The sequence below is a fragment of the Nanorana parkeri genome, unplaced genomic scaffold, assembly GCF_000935625.1.
Source record: "Nanorana parkeri isolate BGI_ZX_2015 unplaced genomic scaffold, ASM93562v1 scaffold56, whole genome shotgun sequence".
Lineage (NCBI taxonomy): Eukaryota > Metazoa > Chordata > Amphibia > Anura > Dicroglossidae > Nanorana > Nanorana parkeri.
The window spans coordinates 1,074,071-1,081,567 of NW_017306324.1; the positions used below are offsets into that span (position 1 = coordinate 1,074,071).

The window sequence follows — 7,497 nt, forward strand, 5'->3', positions numbered from 1 at the left end:
CTGACAGGGCCACTTTAAAGAGAACCAGTCAGATTCTTCCTAATCTATAGAGTACAGCGAAGCCTGATTGGTCTTCAGGGCCAACTTCGCCTGCTGCAAAATTACTCCTCGATCGCCGGCGACTCAGCCTCATTTGCATAAACGCAGCACCACTCCACAAAAAATGGACTCGAGAAAGACCTGACCTTTAAATACACCAATTATTGTTTATTCCGAGGCGGGCAGTATGTCACGGCGTAGAACAACACCGCCGTAAGGCTTGCCCTGCGTAGGTCGACTTTCGTAGAAATTCATAACGTGTATCTTGTCCATACAAGACAACCAGGAGGAGCGGGCAGGAGGAGCGGGCACGCTCGACACATTTATTGTTAAGACAGGCCGACCATCTGGCACTAAGGCTTCTGTTTGGCGCTCAGGATTACTGTCATCCGTCTACGCGCACCTGACAGTAGCCGACAAGGATCACTGGAAAAAATAAGCCCTTGCTGTTTTTTCTTTTTGGTCTATTTTTACAGATTCGCTGATCAAAAATATTAACACATAGGCGTCCTCCCCGGCAAACGCTGCATCCTTGGCAATTAGTTCCCAGAGCATCAACCACGTTCTGGAATCAATGTTCGGGAGCCAATCGGCATGGTCATAGCAGCCAATCATGGTGATCACATTTGTTTACAAACAAACCTGGAAACAGCAGCTGCTAAGGTGTAAAAAAAACTGATTAAGGCCTGGTTCACATATGGGCGTCCTTGGGTCTCTGCATGGACGTGCACAGTGGTGTCACAAGGGGGGTGCGGCCCGCACCCGGGTGTCGCCATTGCAGGGGTGACACCAAAATGACTGACAGTCATCTTGGTGTCGCCCCCTCTAAAAAGTCGGGCACTCGGTCTCAGTGTCAGGAGAGAGGAGGGGACCCGGCGGCATACCTCATCCCGCCGGGTGAACGTCCCCTCCTCTCTCTACCGCGCGATGATGACACGGCGGGGTGACACTCGGCCTCGGGACGCCCATGGCATGCATACCATACAGATGTTCATACCCGTGTGAATGAGCCCTAAAACTGTTATGTGTAAGATAACCAAAAACCATCCTAAGTGCAACTGTGCAGGGGTTTACAGGAGCCTGAGATCAATTCAGATACTTATGGCAGCCATAATTAAAAATACATTTAATGATTTTTATAATTTTTCATACACAATGGCGCCAATATATCTGCAGTTCAACTTTGGACAGATTGATGTCATTTCATAGCTGCCATCCCAGATGTAATATACGGGGCTTTTACTTTTTCTCCGCAGTCAGAGAATTGAGCATTTTATAAAAAGACCGTTTGATGCCATAAGACTTTCTGCGGTATATTCTCCTCCGAGTGCATGGAAAAGAGCAGGAGGAATACGCAGAGCATACATGCATTTATTTGCACGTCTTTCTTCTGAAACAGAAAGGATGAGCAGTTGACGAATAGCCGGGAGCGACGCACAAGCTCCTTGGTGCATACTGTACACTTCCTATATTTCTTCTAAGAAACAATTTCTGCTTCTGATTTTAAGCCTGGATTAGAGCTGACCTAAATTTCTCTGGCACTCAAAAGGCAAGAGATGCACTTGGGTTTGGTGCTTTAGACGGTTTGCGTCTCCGTGTGTTTTCAAGAAATGCTCTCGCATGCATAAACACAGACGCGAGCACAAAGAACACACGCATATGAGCAAGTTATTGTAGGGATGATCTTACTGGGGAACTATAATTGTTTGAAATACATTTGACTTTATGTTGTTTTTAACAGTTTATATGACTGATTATTTTGATATATTTTTTATAGTCTATATAAATGATGTATCTCACCTCAAACTAACCACTGAACCATCACATTCTCAAACAATTCATCCCCACACAGCTACCTCCTCATGTATCACTGGCCCCTCCGCTTTCAGATTGTAAGCCCTCACGGGCAGGGACCTCCTTACCATCTTGTCTTGACTTGTGTTGTGATTGTAATGTCTTCCTTATATTGTAAAGCGCTGCGCAAACTGTTGGCGCTATATAAATCCTGTATAATAATAATAATATGTATTTTTACAGATGACACAGTTTAAATGGGGGGAATCCAACTCACTGTATGTGCTTCAGCTTTTGCTGGGACGTCCTGGCTGGCTGTGCGAGAGATTGCTGTTGTTTGGCCTTGGGGCACGTCTTCAGCTCCATCACTGCAACAGCTGGGCCTGAGCTGAATCCATGTCGTGGCTCTTATTTTCCCCTGTGCAGAAAAAAATAATAGTAATGTGGTGACATTTATCAATGGCGTGGACAGCCGTATAACAGTTGTGAAGGGAGGGTTTTTCTTTTTTTTTGCTAACTTGACCGCCAGGCTCTATTAAATAGCAAAGTAGCACAGCCTCTCTCCATTGCAGATGTGTGCAACAATAAGAATGCAGTTATGTCAGCTGCTGTGACATCACCAGCCCCGCCCCTGAGTAAGATTCAACATTGTACAGAGTAAAGCTATACAGAGTATTTTTTGCTGTCAAGCCACAGAAACTTAACAGCCGTTCTCCTTTGTCAGAGGAACCGCTCCATTGCAAGCCCACCGATGGAGAAATTCCTGCTTGCCTGATACCGCTTTCCCTCCCAGTCTAAATCATGCTCTGCAGATGATTCCAGGAAGCTAATATACAGATAGATATGAGGCACTTATGGTAGCTGTATTTAAACCCACTTGTATTGTTTTTTTTACAAATAAAGACCTAGACTTAAAGTAGTATTAACCTCCCTGGCGGTCTGATTATGTCAGTATTTTTTTTTCTTTCTATTCTTCACTTTTGAATTTCCCGCCGGTTCTGCCCCCCTCGCAGGGAAGACGGATGCCGGCATCGGCCGCAGGACACAGCGCGGCTCGTAGGGACAAGGTAAGTGACGCTACAGTGTAATCCCGGGTGTGGCTCGGGGGTTACCGCTTTTGCTACTGAAAATTAACCCCGAGCCACACTCGGGATTACCGCCAGGAAGGTTAAACTCTCAATCTTTTTTTTTTAGTAATGAATCCTGAATTTGCCCTGCAAAGTATTTTTTTTTTTTTACATTAATTCTCAAGTCATCATCTTGCTCCAACTCTTTTAGCTCCCCTTCCCTGAACTTCCTGTCCAGTGCAAAATCACAAGGGACCGAGTAGTCTCCAGCAGCTGTCCACTCTACTAGCATGGAGAAGGGAGGGGGAAATGAGAAGTGGGAGGGGGAAATGAGAAGTGTGGGGGGCAGGGAGTGTCTTGCCCTGTTGTCCTGTGTGTTTGTGGAGACACACACAGCTTACTAACACACACAAGGGTGGCTCTACAGGACCCTACAAGGAAAAGGAGCCATCCTAATACAGGATATCAGGGCCAGTGCTCAGGGAACCAGCTGATTCTGGAAGAAACTAAAACATTTAAAAATCAAGGAGCAGCGTCCGTTCTAAGTGATTCAATCAGCACCTGAAAGCTTAACAACATCTTGTCTTTAATATCACTTTAAGAATGTTTTTAATGTAGTTCTGCTATAACCACATGACACTGCAAAGAGAAATCCGATAAATGACATACCCCCAAGGTCCCATGTATTATTGTTATCTGAAGCTTTGGGGTCAAAGATATAAACATATTATTTTATCTGTTAAAGTCAGTCTATATATTAGATGTTAAACGTAAACATTTTTGGAAAAGCACGCCGCCACTGGACTCTAGAGAAGTGGAGACGTGTTCTCTGGAGTGACAAATCACGCTTCTCGGTCTGGCAATCCGATGGACTTGTCTGGGTTTGCCAGGAGAACGGAACTTGCCTGACTGCATTGTGCCAAGTGTAAAGTTTGGTGGAGGGGGATTATGGTGTGGGGTTGTTTTTCAGGGGTTGGGCTTGGCCCCTTAGTTCCAGTGAAGGGAACTCTTAAGACATCAGCACACCAAGACATTTTGTACAATTTCATGCTCCCAACTTTGTGGGAACAGTTTGGGGGATGGCCCCTTCCTGTTCCAACATGACTGCGCACCAATGTAAAAAACAAGGTCCATAAAGACATTGATGGGGGAGTTTGGGGTGGAGGAACGTGACTGGCCGCACAGAGTCCTGACCTCAACCCGATAAAACCTGAAAGAACACCTTTGGGATGAATTAGAGCGGAGACTGCGAGCCCGGCCTTCTCCTCCAACATCAGTACCTGACCTCACAAATGGTCCAACATTCCCATAGACACACTCCTAAACCTTGTGGACGCCTTCCCAGAAGAGTTGAAGCTGGTATAGCGGCAAAGGGCGGAGCCAACTCAATATTGAACCCTATGGACTAAGATTAGTATGCCATTAAAGTTCATGTGCGTGTAAAGGCCGGCGTCCCAATACTTTTGGCAATAACTGTATATATATACATCTAACAGAGCATTAAGAGGACACACAGTAGATATGACTGATAAATGTTTTTTTCTAGCTGTGTGCACAGTACAGCGCTCTGGCTACAGTGGGCGATATTAGCGAGTATCTCACAGAAGGTCCGGCTGCCTTCATCTCTCTCAGAGTCTTTGGCAGACAGTACAGGGGACGGGACGGGATAAAAGTGAACCTGTCAGCTCAGTGTGGAACCTTCTCTTGGTCTCAGGAGGATTTCTGTACGTAGAATCACCCGCCTTGAAGTAGAACATCCAGCGGGGGGGATTCGGCTCTATTTACTAACCTCTGGACTATTTATTATTTCCTTTTCCTTCTTCCCATTTTGTCCTCCGCACAGGACCTGGTGCAGCAAGGCGTTAAAGGAGACATCATCTCAATCACTTAGATCTCATTTAAGCTTTAAGACGTTCATGTCCATTTAAAAGTCATTTTCAATATTTTATTAAATCTGCAGCTTTTGTTAAAATAATCCCCCGTGATCCTGCCATGAAGGTTCTCATACAAGCATTTCCTGTTATAGGGGGACAACACTCAGCCCATGTGTGTCAGTTCGGCTTCTGCGTTGTCACCCGGTCACATGGATTTCTGATGGAGACTACAAGTGACCATTTCAACACATGTTACACAAGCATGGGCACTGTTGTCACCAATGCATTGCAATGCATTTTTTTTTTCTTTTTCTATTAAACTAAAACTTTATTCACTGCTATACACTACAGCACGTGGAAAACACTGATGCATGTCGTATCGTGTTTTTGCATAAATATGCAGCATGCCACACCAGTGGCGTCACAATGGGGGTACGGGGCGGGGGGGGACACCAAAATGACTGACAGCCCCCCCCTCTGAAAAGTCAGGCAGCCCGACAGTGTCAGGAGAGAGGAGGGGACCCGGCCGCATACTGCATCCCGCTGGGTGACCGTCCCCTCCTCTCTCTGCCGGCGTCCATCAGCAAGATGGCCGCCGGCAGGCGTCAATAAGATGACTGCGCTTGTACGATGACATCATTGCACGCGCGTGTGGCGATGTCACGCGCATGCGCAATGACATCACGGTGGGGTGTCACCTGGTCTCCACTCTGGGTGACACCCGGCCTCGGGAGGCCCCCGTGCCACACGCACTAGTTGGCGTGAACGAAGCACATAGACAACTATTTATTTCTGCTGTGTCCTTGCGATGAGCCTGCTTTAGTCAACTCAAATCAACGCAGCTCAGTGCACCAATGAGCCCTGAACTTGTTTTGAGGGGGGGCTCAGGGAGGTCCCTAGCCTTTTGGCTTCCTGAGGCCAGAGTGTCCCAAGTTGCTAAGAGCTGGGCAGGGAGATGTGTTTGGCCCTTGGGGGCACTGGCCGGAAAGGGGATGGCAGGCACACTGCTAACATTGTGCAGCTTGCTGCCCCTCCATGTGACCCAAAGAGTTAACCAGCCTCAGGCTTACTATAGGGACATCCCTGGGGAGTTGGAGTCTAACCAATTACAGGATTTTGCCATTTAATGTTTTTGTTTCCCTTCTTTCCAAAAATAGATTTTGCATTCTGACAGGTGTCAGCCATAACAAGCCGTGTCATAAATGTCAAGGAAGTTCACATATCTTTTATTTTAGGCATTTCTAGATCACCATCAAGCTACACAGTGCTTTGTATACCAAACATTCACATCAGTCCCTGCCCCCAAGGAGCTTACAATCTGAGGTCCCTATTGTGCACACATATAGGAGCCAATTACCCATCCAGCATGTCTTTGGAGTGCGGGAGGAAACTCATGCAAGCACATGAGAAGATGCAAACTCAATACAGATAGCATCCTGAACCAAGGACCCCAGTGCTGCAAGGGAGAGGTGCTAACCACTAAGCCACTGCGTTGCCCTATCCAGCTTTAATTTGGGGGGATGGGGGAGTTTTCTGGAGAAGCTGGCAATCGGTGAAACGCATTTCTTTTATAACATCACCGGGGACTTCACAAGCTTTCATGTAAAGATAAAAGGAAGAAAACTGAATGGTTATTAAGCCGTAAATCCAGGTGGGGCGTCCAGTGACTAGGACTGAAGAGGCGTTTTATTAACTCCCTAACTGCCACCACCGGGTGAAGAAGCATTTTTTCATGCTGTTATTGGAAAAACTGAAAATGTCCTTTTTTGTCGTTTTTTAGATCCTGCCTTCCCAGGGTTGGGTTGTGGTGTTGATGCTGAGTGCCCCCATGCCACTGTGCCCGTCCATGGTACCTTGTATGGCACGGACTTGCTTGAGAGTCCGATTCATGGAGGGGCTAATACGTGTATACCTCAACTTTGGTGACATTACATGTCATGGGGGAGCAATCCAGCATATAACATGCGGATACCTGGTGTGTTCCTGGTGACTGGTTGTGATATGAGGAACTTGGGTTCCTGAGTTGGCATGTGTATGGGCTCCAGAACACAAACACTAGACATAGGGGAAGTGTAGGCATCTTGGGTTTATCTGGTGTAGTTGCACAATTGTGAGACCAGGACAGCATGCTTTTGTGCCTAAAGGTGCCATATACTGTGCGAATTTCATTCTGTTCTTGAGGAAATAGCCAAAATTTGCACAGTGCGTGCCGCTGTCGGCACACTTTTGGCTGGAATCCCTTGATCAGCTGATCGAAGGAGCCGGCCGGAAAATCTTCGTACGACCAGAGCCAGCAGCCAATAAGCTGCTGGCTCTGCTCACGTATTCTGGCTAGTGAGGGCCCACAAGATCCTTTATGACCTCAGAGATGTCCATTACAAGAACCGTGGCAAGCGGCATTGGCCCTGCATGGGAAGAAATTGGGCATGAAGTTTACTTGGATTGAGAGATCTAATAGAACCTTCTTCCATTTTTGTACACACTTACGACTTTGGGGTGTGGCACCATTGGACAGAGGTATCACCATGCACTGTAATAATCCAATAGCACCAGACACCAGGACAACCCACGGAAAAACCAGGAAGCAGATACAAGCATGATGACAACATGTGATGTCACAGTAGATGCTGCTTTCCGTTGGCCAATACCCAACACCTGAAGCTTACAAACACATGGAAAAAGCATGCAAAATGCCTGAAAATGCTCATGTATAAAAGGGGGGG

At 46.7% G+C, this 7,497-nt stretch overlaps 1 protein-coding gene across 1 annotated transcript in view; it reads right to left on the minus strand.

The window, feature by feature from the left end:
- Positions 1–7,497, minus strand: part of LOC108804416 (probable G-protein coupled receptor 22) — a 124,205-nt gene that overhangs the window by 9,953 nt on the left and 106,755 nt on the right. The window contains exon 3 of the mRNA XM_018576137.1: positions 2,111–2,251. The gene's annotated coding sequence lies outside the window, so the exon portion shown is untranslated. The remainder of the gene's footprint in view (positions 1–2,110; positions 2,252–7,497) is intronic.